Here is a 15,810-nt window from a genome sequence, read left to right as displayed (position 1 = left end):
CAGATTCTCACTGCCCTAACAGTAAAGAATCCTCTTCTATGTTGGTGGAAAAACCTTCTCTCCTCCAGACGCAAAGAATGCCCCCTTGTGCCCGTCACCTTCCTTGGTATAAACAGATCCTCAGCGAGATATTTGTATTGTCCCCTTATATACTTATACATGGTTATTAGATCGCCCCTCAGTCGTCTTTTTTCTAGACTAAATAATCCTAATTTCGCTAATCTATCTGGGTATTGTAGTTCTCCCATCCCCTTTATTAATTTTGTTGCCCTCCTTTGTACTCTCTCTAGTTCCATTATATCCTTCCTGAGCACCGGTGCCCAAAACTGGACACAGTACTCCATGTGCGGTCTAACTAGGGATTTGTACAGAGGCAGTATAATGCTCTCATCATGTGTATCCAGACCTCTTTTAATGCACCCCATGATCCTGTTTGCCTTGGCAGCTGCTGCCTGGCACTGGCTGCTCCAGGTAAGTTTATCATTAACTAGGATCCCCAAGTCCTTCTCCCTGTCAGATTTACCCAGTGGTTTCCCGTTCAGTGTGTAATGGTGATATTGATTCCCTCTTCCCATGTGTATAACCTTACATTTATCATTGTTAAACCTCATCTGCCACCTTTCAGCCCAAGTTTCCAACTTATCCAGATCCATCTGTAGCAGAATACTATCTTCTCTTGTATTAACTGCTTTACATAGTTTTGTATCATCTGCAAATATCGATATTTTACTGTGTAAACCTTCTACCAGATCATTAATGAATATGTTGAAGAGAACAGGTCCCAATACTGACCCCTGCGGTACCCCACTGGTCACAGCGACCCAGTTAGAGACTATACCATTTATAACCACCCTCTGCTTTCTATCACTAAGCCAGTTACTAACCCATTTACACACATTTTCCCCCAGACCAAGCATTCTCATTTTGTGTACCAACCTCTTGTGCGGCACGGTATCAAACGCTTTGGAAAAATCGAGATATACCACGTCCAATGACTCACCGTGGTCCAGTCTATAGCTTACCTCTTCATAAAAACTGATTAGTGTAGGGCCACCATTTTCTGCACCACCTGCAGTATCTGTGCAGGTTTCTTTGCCAGGCCAAAGCAGTCAGGGTCAGGGAATCACCAGTTTCGTAGTAGGAAACACTGCATCTAGGGCACCGGCGGCAACAATACCATCTCCCACCGTCTCTCAGTCTGCCATGTCCACCGGCACCCCCGCTAGTTCCACGATCTCCAGCTCTCCAGTCCAGCTCACCCTACATGAGACTATGGTTAGAAAAAGGAAGTACTTAGCCTCGCATCCGCGTACACAGGGTTTGAACGCCCACATAGCTAGACTAATCTCGTTAGAGATGATGCCCTACTGGTTAGTTTAAAGCGAAGCTTTCAAAGCCCTGATGGACTACGCTGTACCACGCTACGAGCTACCCAGTCGACACTTTTTTTCCAGAAAAGCCATCCCAGCCCTCCACCAGCATGTTAAAGAGCGCATCGTCCATGCACTCAGGCAATCTGTGAGCACAAAGGTGCACCTGACAACAGATGCATGGACCAGTAGGCATGGCCAGGGACGTTACGTGTCCATCACGGCACACTGGGTAAATGTGGTGGATGCAGGGTCCACAGGGGACAGCAAGTTTGGGACAGTTCTGCCTAGCCCACGGTCTAGGAAACAGTTGGCTGTAGCCGTTCGCACCCCCTCCTCCTCTTCCTCGTCCTCCTGCAGAAGCGAGACCTCGTCCACAGACCGCAGTCGCACAACCACTCCATCCGCAGCTGCCACTGTTGCACACCAGGTCTCCCATTATGGGGCAGCTACTGGCAAACGTCAGCAGGCTGTATTGGCTATGAAGTGTTTGGGCGACAACAGACACACCGCTGAAGTTCTGTCCGAGTTCTTGCAGAAAGAAACGCAGTCGTGGCTGGGCACTGTAGATCTTGAGGCAGGCAAGGTAGTGAGTGATAACGGAAGGAATTTCATGGCTGCCATCTCCCTTTCCCAACTGAAACACATTCCTTGCCTGGCTCACACCTTAAACCTGGTGGTGCAGTGCTTCCTGAAAAGTTATCCGGGGTTATCCGACCTGCTCCTCAAAGTGCGTGGACTTTGCTCACATATCCGCCGTTCGCCCGTACACTCCAGCTGTATGCAGACCTATCAGCGTTCTTTGAACCTTCCCCAGCATCGCCTAATCATAGACGTTGCAACAAGGTGGAACTCAACACTGCACATGCTTCAGAGACTGTGTGAACAGAGGCGGGCTGTTATGTTTTTGTGGGAGGATACACATACACGGGCAGGCAGTAGGATGGCAGACATGGAGTTGTCAGGTGTGCAGTGGTCGAAGATTCAAGACATGTGTCAAGTCCTTCAGTGTTTTGAGGAATGCACACGGCTGGTTAGTGCAGACAACGCCATAATAAGCATGAGCATCCCCCTAATGCGTCTGCTGATGCAAAGTTTGACGCACATAAAGGATCAGGCGTCTGCAGCTGAGGAAGAGGAAAGCCTTGATGACAGTCAGCCATTGTCTGGCCAGGGCAGTGTACAGGACGAGGTAGCGGGCGAAGAGGAGGAGGAGGACGAGGAGGATGATGGGGATGATTATATTTTTAATGAGGAAGCTTTTCCGGGGCCAGTGGAAAATGTTGGCGCGGCAAGGCCGGGTTCTGGTTTTTGGAGGGACACAAGTGACGTGGATTTGCCTGAAACTGCCCCTCAACCAAGCAAAACCACAGATTTGAGAACTGGAACTTTGGGCCACATGCGGATTATGCCTTACGTATGCTCAAAAGGGACACACGCATAACAAAAATGATGAACGATGACGATTACTGGTTGGCCTGCCTCCTTGATCCTCGCTATAAAAGCAAATTGCAAAATATAATGCCACATGAGAACTTGGAACTAATATTAGCAACCAAACAATCAACTCTTATTGACCGTTTGCTTCTGGCATTCCCTGCACACAGCGCCCGTGGTCGTTCTAACACGAGCTGCAGGGGCCAGCAGACCAGAGGTGTTAGAGGGGCAGAAATCAGAAGTGGTGTTGGCCAGAGGGGTTTTCTGACCAGGTTGTGGAGTGATTTTGCTATGACCGCAGACAGGACAGGTACTGCAGCATCAATTCAAAGTGACAGGAGACAACATTTGTCCAGTATGGTTACTAACTATTTTTCATCCCTTATCGACGTTCTCCCTCAACCGTCATTCCCATTTGATTACTGGGCATCAAAATTAGACACCTGGCCAGAATTGGCAGAATATGCATTGCAGGAGCTTGCTTGCCCGGCAGCTAGTGTCCTATCAGAAAGAGTATTCAGTGCTGCAGGTTCAATACTAACAGAAAAAAGGACTCGTCTGGCTACCCAAAATGTAGATGATCTAACCTTCATTAAAATGAACCACAACTGGATTTCGAAATCTTTTGCCCCACCTTGCCCGGCTGACACCTAGCTTTCCTATGTAAAGGTCTTGCCTGTGGACTATTCTGAACGACTTTTCCAATCTCGTAATTTGCAGCACCTGATTGTCCAGCATCCGACATGTTAACACCTCCCTAAATGGCCAAAGTCCCCACACGGGGCCGTGGTATCGACACTTGGCGACAGCACCCGTGAGAGTACTGTTTGTCTGAAGAGGTGGGTGTGCCCGCTTTTGGTCGACGGCACTGCCACTAGGTCCAGTACAATAAAGTGTCTGGCGGTGGTGGTGCGCACCCAACGTCAGACACACCGTTGTAATATGAGGGGCCCTGGGCCTGTACCGCCGGCCACAAGACAGTCCCCCCCCTCAGGTCAAACAGTGCTCTACGACTTGCAAAATTTTCTCTCACAGCTCCACCAATGTTTAGTATATGCGCTGACATCGTTCAATGCCTGGCACTGTCAATACCATTGTATTGACATTTTTCTTATGTTAGGCCTTCGAAGCCTGTCTGCGGTCACTCCTTCCACTAGGCCTCCACTGACCTGTCTACTGCTGCCCGTGTTCCCCTGGAACCAATTTTAAATTGCCTACAGCCAGCCCAATTTATTATGTTAGGGCTTCGAAGCCTGTCTGCGGTCCCTCCTTCCGCTAGGCCTCCACTGACCTGTCTGCTGCTGCCCGTGTTCCCCTGGAACCAATTTTAAATTGCCTACAGCCAGCCCAATTTATTATGTTAGGGCTTCGAAGCCTGTCTGCGGTCCCTCCTTCCACTAGGCCTCCACTGACCTGTCTACTGCCGCCCGTGTTCCCCTGGAACCAATTTTAAATTGCCTACAGCCAGCCCAATTTATTATGTTAGGGCTTCGAAGCCTGTCTGCGGTCCCTCCTTCCACTAGGCCTCCACTGACCTGTCTACTGCTGCCCGTGTTCCCCTGGAACCAATTTTAAATTGCCTACAGCCAGCCCAATTTATTATGTTAGGGCTTCGAAGCCTGTCTGCGGTCCCTCCTTCCACTAGGCCTCCACTGACCTGTCTACTGCCGCCCGTGTTCCCCTGGAACCAATTTTAAATTGCCTACAGCCAGCCCAATTTATTATGTTAGGGCTTCGAAGCCTGTCTGCGGTCCCTCCTTCCACTAGGCCTCCACTGACCTGTCTACTGCCGCCCGTGTTCCCCTGGAACCAATTTTAAATTGCCTACAGCCAGCCCAATTTATTATGTTAGGGCTTCGAAGCCTGTCTGCGGTCCCTCCTTCCACTAGGCCTCCACTGACCTGTCTACTGCTGCCCGTGTTCCCCTGGAACCAATTTTAAATTGCCTACAGCCAGCCCAATTTATTATGTTAGGGCTTCGAAGCCTGTCTGCGGTCCCTCCTTCCACTAGGCCTCCACTGACCTGTCTACTGCCGCCCGTGTTCCCCTGGAACCAATTTTAAATTGCCTACAGCCAGCCCAATTTATTATGTTAGGGCTTCGAAGCCTGTCTGCGGTCCCTCCTTCCACTAGGCCTCCACTGACCTGTCTACTGCTGTCCGTGTTCCCCTGGAACCAATTGTAAATTGCCTACATCCCAATTTTTGTTATGTTAGGCCTTCGAAGCCTGTCTGCGGCCCGTTCTTTCCACTACTACTACACTGACCAGGCCACTGCTGCCCGTGTTCCCCTGGAACCAATTTTAAATTGCCTACAGCCAGCCCAATTTATTATGTTAGGCCTTCAAAGCCTGTCTGCGGTCCCTCCTTCCACTAGGCCTCCACTGACCTGTCTACTGCTGCCCGTGTACCCCTTGAACCAACATCAGAAAATATAAAAATAAGTATTTTGCTTATAAAAAAAGAAAATACTGGAGAGATATCAAATGCAGACATTTTAACATTAAAAACAAACACATACAACAAAAATCTGGTACAGTACTAAAAATGGCTACCAGCTACAATAACTTTCTCCTGCAAGTAGTTAACTGAAAGTTTTTTTCAATTTAAAACACAGATATGGCATCCACCGAGTGTTGTCCTGTCGCGTCTTCTTTATATTATAGCCAAGAAGAAGCAAAACAATGAAAATAATAAAATCATTATTTACCAAAAAAATAGAGTAAGTCAAAACCACATTGCAAATAAACATTCATTACAAATAAAGAAGCAGGGCGCGTCCGAGGGTGAGTATATACCTAATAAGAATATAATCACCCTCGGACGCGCCCTGCTTCTTTCCGACAGCCTTCCTTCCTAAGAATCAGCCCTTCCGTGGTGTAGAGAGAGGGTGTGTTACACTCCAAGGTGTTCCCCAGGTTGCCTTTCCTGAGCTTCGATCTTCATGCTCTCGTTTAGTAGTTGTCGGAAAGTAGGCTGCATTAGGCCTACAAATTGGGTATGGGGTGGAGAGAGATGGTGTGTTACACTCCAAGGTGTTCCCCAGGTTTCCTTGCCATTGCTTCGGTCTTCCGACTCTCGTTTAGTAGTTGTAGAAAACTACACTGCATTAGGCCTACAAAATGGGTATCGGGTGGAGAGAGATGGTGTGTTACACTCCAAGGTGTTCCCCAGGTTTCCTTGCCATTGCTTCGGTCTTCCGACTCTCGTTTAGTAGTTGTAGAAAACTACACTGCATTAGGCCTACAAAATGGGTATCGGGTGGAGAGAGATGGTGTGTTACACTCCAAGGTGTTCCCCAGGTTTCCTTGCCATTGCTTCGGTCTTCCGACTCTCGTTTAGTAGTTGTAGAAAACTACACTGCATTAGGCCTACAAAATGGGTATCGGGTGGAGAGAGATGGTGTGTTACACTCCAAGGTGTTCCCCAGGTTTCCATGCCATTGCTTCGGTCTTCCGACTCTCGTTTAGTAGTTGTAGAAAACTACACTGCATTAGGCCTACAAAATGGGTATCGGGTGGAGAGAGATGGTGTGTTACAATCCAAGGTGTTCCCCAGGTTTCCTTGCCATTGCTTCGGTCTTCAGACTCTCGTTTAGTAGTTGTAGAAAACTACACTGCATTAGGCCTACAAAATGGGTATCGGGTGGAGAGAGATGGTGTGTTACACTCCAAGGTGTTCCCCAGGTTTCCTTGCCATTGCTTCGGTCTTCCGACTCTCGTTTAGTAGTTGTAGAAAACTACACTGCATTAGGCCTACAAAATGGGTATCGGGTGGAGAGAGATGGTGTGTTACACTCCAAGGTGTTCCCCAGGTTTCCTTGCCATTGCTTCGGTCTTCCGACTCTCGTTTAGTAGTTGTAGAAAACTACACTGCATTAGGCCTACAAAATGGGTATCGGGTGGAGAGAGATGGTGTGTTACACTCCAAGGTGTTCCCCAGGTTTCCTTGCCATTGCTTCGGTCTTCCGACTCTCGTTTAGTAGTTGTAGAAAACTACACTGCATTAGGCCTACAAAATGGGTATCGGGTGGAGAGAGATGGTGTGTTACACTCCAAGGTGTTCTCCAGGTTGCCTTTCCTGAGCTTCTATCTTCAGGCTCTCGTTAAATTGTGGTTAAATGGAACAACTGCATTTGGCGTACTAGTTGGTTTGGGGCCTACTAACAGTGTCTGCCGCTCCTTGCTGTTCTCCTGGTTTCCTGTCCTGAAATTCCGTTTTCAGGCGCTCGTTAAGTAGTTGTTAATGTTAGACTGCATTTGGCCTACTAGTTGGGTTGGGGCCTACTATCGGTGTCTGCCACTCCTTGCTGTTCTCCTCCACTGAACAAAGCTGTGCCGCCTGTTTACTACGGTTGCCAATTTTGAACTGCATTTCGACTACTTACTGATTTGGGCCTACTCTCTGTGTCAGCCTCTCATTCCAGTTGTCCTCCACTGCAATGCCCCCTGGTTATTCCTGTGTTACCAATTTTGAACTGCATTTAGCCAACTTTATTCTTTGGGCCTATATCTGTGTTTCCTCCTCATCCTGCCCATTGCCCAGCCAGTGATAGATGAGTCTGCTGGTACATTGACCCATAACGCAACATTCCCCGTGCACGCTACACAACAACATTGTGACCCTGCTGAAAGTCAGGTTGCTCTTCCCGCATACCATACCACCTTACACGGGGACAAAGAGGAACGTGCAGATGAAAGTGCAGGTTCCTTCATCAGGTGGGGGGAGGAATACTAGTTGGCGACGTCACTGGCACAGGGCCTCTCATAGTACGCAAAAGTGTTGCTGCCGGTGGGAGGCGCCCCCGCCGTGCAAACACACCGCTGTACTTTGAGGGGCCCTGTGCCAGTGCCAATGCCAACGAGTGGCCCCCCCCTGCTTGCTCAGGTTCACAGCACTTGCAAAGTTGAAATACTTACCTCTCCCTGCTCCACTGCCGTGACGTGGTCCAGATTTCCTGGGCCCACTAATTACTTGAACCAGCCCTACCCACCACAACTTTAGCCAAATGACCCCCAATTTCAAATGCCTTCTAATTATTATAAGGTAAATTATGCTTGACAAGCTTCATTAAGAAGAATGGATGGTTTTGACATTAAATTGGGCACTCTAGGTGTTTTCCTGGCCGCCACTCACTGCCGACTATGCTGCCCCATTGACTTGCATTGGGTTTCGTGTTTCGGTCGATCCCGACTTTACGTCATAATCGGCCGATTTCACTCGACCCGACTTTTGAGATAGTCGGGTTTTGCGAAACCCGGCTCGACTCTAAAAAGGTCAAGGTCGCTCAACTCTACTGTCCACCATACATGAGGGGCCACCATACATGACATTGCTGGGGTAAACTTAGGGTCAGTTTCCTTCTATTTGATTTTTCTTTGAAGAGCGGAAGTTGCGCACAGATTCATATCACGTAAGGAGAAGTAAAACTTAGTGAACTTGCTGCCCATGGCTCCCTTGGGTGCTAAAGGGGCTGTCAATCTGGTATCTATCCTCACAATCAATGCAAGATAAAAATAAAACCCTTAAACGAGTTAAATATATATATCTGCCCTATAAAAGCTCTCAGCCTTCCCATGAAGTGTTTAGACCAAGAAGTTATTTATCAGGCAGAAGAAAGATTTCTGTCCGTCCTCATCAGTGAACTTCACTCTGGTTTCACTTCTCTTTCAGACTTCCCATTTGTATCTATTAGTACAATAAACAGAATATATTCTCGATTACAACTAACATAGTTTTTTCTATTACGTTTCATATTATTTTGCAGAAACAAGCATGCATGAACATTCAATTAAAGAGTAGCTAGACTTTGCCACACATTTCTGAAAAGGGTGGCCCGACACCGAAAATACGATTTATAAATATCTATCTACACCCTAAGCATTTTTGTAATTTGCGGTATTACACGCTACCTTACACTTCTCCCAATCCAGCTAATCCCTAAATGTTACACAGATTACACTGGCGCTCGCGCTAGGAAACCGCAACACTCCTTAGCTGCTGGGATGCGGACAGAGTAGTGCCGACTGTGTCAAGAGTCCTAAAAAACGTAATACAATATTGATCCCGCGCTTAAGGGTAAAACAGACAGAAAAAAGAAAAAAAAATGCTTCACATAGGCCCGGCTGCACAATACACCAAAGCCTCCACTTGTACCATGGTAGGTGCCTGTGTGAATATCACCCAATCCCTCTGATGGCCAGAACCCTGACACCTCCGTATGAAATCTCGTTCCACTGCTGCCGGCAGTAGGACGCGTGTAGCTGCAGGCAGTAGGACGGTGTGTAGCTGCAGGCAGTAGGACGCGTGTAGCTGCTGGCAGTAGGACGGTGTGTAGCTGCAGGCAGTAGGATGGTGTGTAGCTGCAGGCTTACCTGTGACTCATTGGTGCTGCAGCGTACGATGCACTTCCATGTCTGCAACATGTGCACCGAATGGTGAGGCGCGATATGCAGCTAGGGAAGCTCCTGCTGGTAGCATCCCTAGGTATCGCGTGGGGAAAAAAAATGGCTGATATGCTCCACCTACTTGTGACGTCACATTCAGAATGGAGCGCAGAGGCTCCCAAAACAACAGGGGGACAGAGCTAACCAACGCGTTTCGAAGAGCCACGCTCTTCGTCCTCAGGGGTACCGCTCACTAGAATGTCCCTTATATACTCTCATTTTGAATTGGTGCACCACCCATTTATTTAACCCCCAACCACCCAGTGTCTGTGTGTGCATGTATTCACACCCTAACACTGAATCCAAATACTTTGATCCATGGTTCTGTATGTGATGGAAGATGACATTTACAAAAATCCTATTGCATTGATCTACTGCCTTATTTTGTGTTCACTACATACATTTTAAAACCAAAATTTTATTTATAACGTTAAAACATAAATACTCGCCAAATCCAACATAATTCCAGTTATATGGTTATTTATAGTATATAAAATATCGTTATTATAGCTAAAACGGGGAATAGTTGCAGTCAAATGCTAGGACTAAAAAATTCTTTAATTATTCATACAAGATACACATATATATAAATAAATAAATGCATAAAAAGCCATTTTCCCCTTGGACCCCAGATGGGGCCTAAACACATAAAATCCCATTTTAATTTATTTTTCTTCCTATACTTTTAATGTCTGACGACCGATATGTGGGTTAGTAATCCCAAAAAATGTTTCTGGAAATATTTAGAAATATTCCCAAATATTTAAGAAATGGCCTAAAAATACTTTAATAAATCTTTTAAATAATTCTTTTTAGGGGTGTACCAGTTCATTCGTAGGTGTAGCTTCCATGTCAAGTTTTACCTGTTGTAATAGGGATTCTGGATAACCCTCATCCAGGAACTGCTGGGTTAGAAATTTTGATTCTTTGAGGTAGTCATCGTTTTTAGTACAATTACGTTTTTTAACCCCTTAGTGACAGAGCCAATTTGGTACTTAATGACCAGGCCAATTTTTGCAATTCTGACCACTGTCACTTTATGAGGTTATAACTCTGGAACGCTTCAACAGATCCCGCTGATTCTGAGATTGTTTTTTCGTGACATATTGTACTTCATGTTAGTGGTAACATTTCTTCGATATTACTTGCGATTATTTATGAAAAAAACGGAAATATGGCGAAAATTTTTAAAATTTTGCAATTTTCAAACTTTGTATTTTTATGCCCTTAATTCAGAGAGATATGTCACGAAAAATAGTTAATAAATAACATTACCCACATGTCTACTTTACATCAGCACAATTTTGGAAACAAAATTTTTTTTTGTTAGGGAGTTATAAGGGTTAAAAGTTGACCAGCAATTTCTCATTTTTACAACACCATTTTTTTTTAGGGACCACATCACATTTGAAGTCATTTTGAGGGGTCTATATGATAGAAAATAATGAAGTGTGACACTATTCTAAAAACTACACCCCTCAAGGTTCTCAAAACCACATTCAAGAAGTTTATTAACCCTTTACGTGCTTCACAGGAACTGAAACAATGTGGAAGGAAAAAATGAACATTTAACTTTTTTTTGCAAACATCTTAATTCAGAACCATTTTTTTTATTTTCACAAGTGTAAAAACAGAAATGTAACCATAAATTTTGTTATGCAATTTCTCTTGAATACGCCAATACCCCATATGTTGGGGTAAACCACTGTTAGGGCGCACCGCAGAACTTAGAAGTGAAGGAGCGCCGTTTGACTTTTTCAATGCAGAATTGGCTGGAATTGACATCGGACGCCATGGCACGTTTAGAGAGCCCCTGATGTGCCTAAACAGTGGAAACTCCCCACAAGTGACACCATTTTGGAAACTAGACCCCTTAAGGAACTTATCTAGATGTGTGGTGAGCACTTTGAACCCCTAAGTGCTTCACAGAAGTTTATAACGTAGAGCCGTGAAAATAAAAAATCGCTTTTGTTTACACAAAAATGATCTTTTCGCCCACAAATTCTTATTTTCACAAGGGTAACAGGAGAAATTAGACGACAAAAGTTGTTGTGCGATTTCTCCTGAATACGTCGATACCCCATATGTGAGGGTAAACCACTGTTTGGGCACACCGCAGAGCTTGGAAGTGAAGGAGCGCCGTTTTACTTTTTCAATGTAGAATTGGCTGGAATTGAGATCGGACGCCATGTCGCGTTTGGAGAGCCTCTGATGTGCCTAAACAGTGGAAACCCCCCACAAGTGACCCCATTTTGGAAACTAGACCCCTTAAGGAACATATCTAGATGTGTGGTGAGCACTTTGAACCCCCATGTGCTTCACAGAAGTTTATAATGTAGAGCCGTGAAAAAAAAAATTGCATTTTTTCTACAAAAATGATATTTTTGCCCACAAATTTTTATTTTCACAAGGGTAACAGGAGAAGTTAGACCATGAAAGTTGTTGTGCAATTTCTCCTGAGTACGTCGATACCCAATATGTGGGGGTAAACCACTGTTTGGGCGCACCGCAGAGCTTGGAAGAGAAAGAGTGCCGTTTTACTTTTTCAATGTAGAATTGGCTGGAATTGAGATCGGACGCCATGTCGCGTTTGGAGAGCCCCTGATGTGCCTAAACAGTAGAAATCCCCCACAAGTGACCCCATTTTGGAAACTAGACCCCCCATGGAACTTATCTAGATGTGTGGTGAGAACCTTGAATGCCCAAGTGCTTCACAGAAGTTTATAATGCAGAGCCATGAAAAAAAAAAAATTTTTTTTTCCACAAAAAAGATTTTTTAGCCCCCAAGTTTTTATTTTCACAAGGGTAACAAGAGAAATTGGACCCCAAAAGTTGTTGTCCAATTTGTCCTGAGTATGCTGGTACCCCATATGTGGGGGTAAACCACTGTTTGGGCGCACGGCAGAGCTCGGAAGAAAGGAGCGCCGTTTTGGAATGCAGACTTTGATAGAATGGTCTGCGGGTATTATGTTGCGTTTGCAGAGCCCCTGATGTACCTAACCAGTAGAAACCCTCCACAAGTGACCCCATTTTGGAAACTAGACCCCCAAGGAACTTATCTAGATGTGTGGTGAGAACTTTGAATGCCCAAGTGCTTCACAGAAGTTTAGAATGCAGAGTCGTGAAAATAAAAAATATTTTTTTTCCACAAAAAAGATATTGTAGCCCCCAAGTTTTTATTTTCACAAGGGTAACAAGAGAAATTGGACCCCAGAAGTTGTTGTCCAATTTATCCCGAGTACGCTGATGCCCCATATGTGGGGGTAACCCACTGTTTGGGCGCACGGCAGAGCTCAGAAGGGAGGGAGCACCATTTGACTTTTTGAGCGCAAAATTGGCTGTCGTGTTTGGAGACCCCCGATGTACCTAAACAGTGGAAACCCCCCAATTCTAGCTCCAACCCTAACCCCAACACACCCCAAACCCTAATCCCAACCTGATCCATAATCCTAATCACTAACCCTAACCATAATCACAACCCTTACCCCAAAACAACCCTAATGTCAACCCTAACCATAACCCTAATCAAAACCCTAAATCCAACACACCCCTAATCCTAATCTCAACCCTAACCTCAAACCTAACCCTAATCCCAATACACCCCTAATCACAACCCTAACCTTAACCCTAATCCCAAACCTAACCCTAATCCCAAGCGTAACCCTAATGCCAACCCTAACCCTAATACCAACCCTAATCCAAACCCTAACCCTAATCCCAGCTCTAACCCTAACTTTAGCCCCAACCCTAGCCCTAACTTTAGCCCCAACCCTAACCCTAGCCCTAAGGCTACTTTCACACTTGCGTCGTTTGGCATTCCGTCGCAATCCGTCGTTTTGGACAAGAAACGGATCCTGCAAATGTGCCCGCAGGATGCGTTTTTTGCCCATAGACTTGTATTGCCGACGGATCGTGACGGATGGCCACACGTCGCGTCCGTCGTGCACTGGATCAGTTGTGTTTTGGTGGAGCGTCGGCACAAAAAAACGTTCAATGAAACGTTTTTTTGTACGTCGCATCCGCCATTTCTGACCGCACATGCGTGGCCGTAACTCCGCCCCCTCCTCCCCAGGACATAGATTGGGCAGCGGATGCGTTGAAAAACTACAGCTGCTGCCCACGTTGTGCACAATTTTCACAACGTGCGTCGGTATGTCGGGCCGACGCATTGCGACGGCCCCGTACCGACGTAAGTGTGAAAGAAGCCTAACCCTAAATTTAGCCCCAACCCTAACCATAAATTTAGCCCCAACCCTAACCCTAGCCCTAACCCTACCCCTACCCCTAACCCTACCCATACCCCTACCCCTAACCCTAACCCTACCCCTAACCCTACCCCTAACCCTAACCCTACCCCTAACCCTACCCCTACCCCTACCCCTAACCCTACCCCTAACCCTACCCCTAACCCTAACCCTAACCCTAGCCCTAACCCTACCCCTAACCCTACCCCTAACCCTAACCCTAACCCTACCCCTAACCCTAACCCTACCCCTAACCCTAACCCTACCCCTAACCCTAACCCTACCCCTAACCCTAATTTTAGCCCCAACTGCTGTTCTCCTGCCGGCCGGCAGATGGAGACAGATGGCGGGCGCACTGGGCATGCGCCCGCCATTTTCTTCTGCCGGCGGCCAGGAGGAGCAGCAAGAGGATCCAGGGACCTAGGTGAGTATGCTAGGGTCCCCGAATCCCCCTATTTCTCTGTCCTCTGATGTGCGATCACATCAGAGGACAGAGAATTACACTTTACTTTTTTTTTTTTTTTGCGGTCGCCGGTAAACAGCTAATTACCGGCGATCGCAAAACAGGGGTCGGTAATACCGACCCCGATCATGCTCTTTGGGGTCTCGGCTACCCCCGGCAGCCGAGACCCCAAAGATTCTCCCGGTGCCGGCCGGCGGGCGCACTGCGCATGCGCCCGCCATTTTGAAGATGGCGGCGCCCACCGGGAGACACGAGGAGCATCGGGGGAGCTAGGTGAGTATTGGGGGGCCACCTGGGACCCCTTTTCTCTGTCCTCCGATGTGCGATCACATCGGATGACAGAGAAATTAAAAAGAGATCGCGTTTTTTTTTTTTTTTTTTGCGATCGCCGGTAAACGGGGTGGGTTAAAAACCCCCCGAATCATGTTCTCTGGGGTCTCGGCTACCCCCGGCAGCCGAGACCCCGGAGAAAATCGGCCTCTGGGGGGCGCTATTGACTTTTTCCACAGCGCCGTTAATTAACGGCGCTGTGGTTTAAGTACCCTTAGCGGCCGCCGTTAAAAGGCGTATCGGCGGTCGCTAAGGGGTTAAACTGGCTTTTGGGTATATTTGTGAGCCATATGGGAAGGGAACAGCTGGTTATGTGGATGAAGCTTTTTGCATCCGCTTCTTTATGATAACATCTAGTGTGTAGCTGATTGTCTTCCACATAGATATAAAGATCCAAAAAATTGACACTTATATTACTCGTTGTCGGGGTAAATTCAAGACCATATTCATTGGTATTCAGGCTGGATAAAAACGATTCCAGGTCATTTTGTGTGTCTTCCCAAATGAATAAGACATCGTCAATGAACCGACGCCAAAGAACCAAACCTTTGTGGAGTTTTCCGACTGAGTATATTCGTGACTCCTCCCACTTGGCTACATATAGGTTGGCATAGCTAGGGGCAAACCTAGTCCCCATCGCTATGCCCCATATTTTCAAAAAGAATTGATCCTTGATGTGCCTTTTCTTGGGCAGCTGTAGACTGCTATTTTTAGGCTGGGGGGCAATATCCTTGGTACCCTTACCAGCCTGTCTGCTTCAGCTTGGCTGGTTGTCAAAAATGGAGGGGACCCCATGCTGTTTTTTTAATTATTTATTTAAATAATTTTAAAAAATGGCTTGAGACCCCCTCCATTCTTGATAGCCAGCTTTGCTAAAGCTCACAGTTGAGGGTTGCAGCCTGCAGCTGTAATTTTTGCCTGGCTGGTTATCAAAAATACAGGGGAACCCATGCCATTTTTTATTATTTATTTATTTATAGTGCAGGTGTCGGCTGATAAATACTCCTATCAGCTACCGCCTGCTCTCGTTGTTACTAGCGGCAGCAGGCATAGGCTGATGATAGTATTTGTCCTATCAGCCGATGCCTGTGACCAGTGGCAATCTTTTACCTTCAGTCACAGCTGTGGGCTCACGCTGTCATCTGTCATTAATCTTACTGCCGATCAGAGCCGCCGATTTTTCTCACACTGTCATGCAGATGACAGGGTGAGAAGCACCCAGAGTTGAGGATGCTGAACCCGAACAATAACACGAACTTCCTGGTGAAGTCCGTGTTCAGGGTCTGTGCTCGAACAGTAGGTGTTCGGTACGGACCCCAAACTTTACTGTTCAGGTTCATCCATCTCTAGTCTTAGGAAACAAAAATAAATAAATAAATAAATAAATAAAAGATGAAAACAAATATTAAAATATTAAAATTTAAACCACCCCTTACCACAACGCAAAAAAAGAAAACATGTTTGGTATTACCACATCTGTACAAGTTCTGTCTATCAAAACGTAAAATTATTTAAAAGAAA

This window comes from Ranitomeya imitator, chromosome 1 (genome assembly GCF_032444005.1).
Source record: "Ranitomeya imitator isolate aRanImi1 chromosome 1, aRanImi1.pri, whole genome shotgun sequence".
Taxonomy (NCBI): domain Eukaryota; kingdom Metazoa; phylum Chordata; class Amphibia; order Anura; family Dendrobatidae; genus Ranitomeya; species Ranitomeya imitator.
This window is presented reverse-complemented; position numbering follows the sequence as displayed.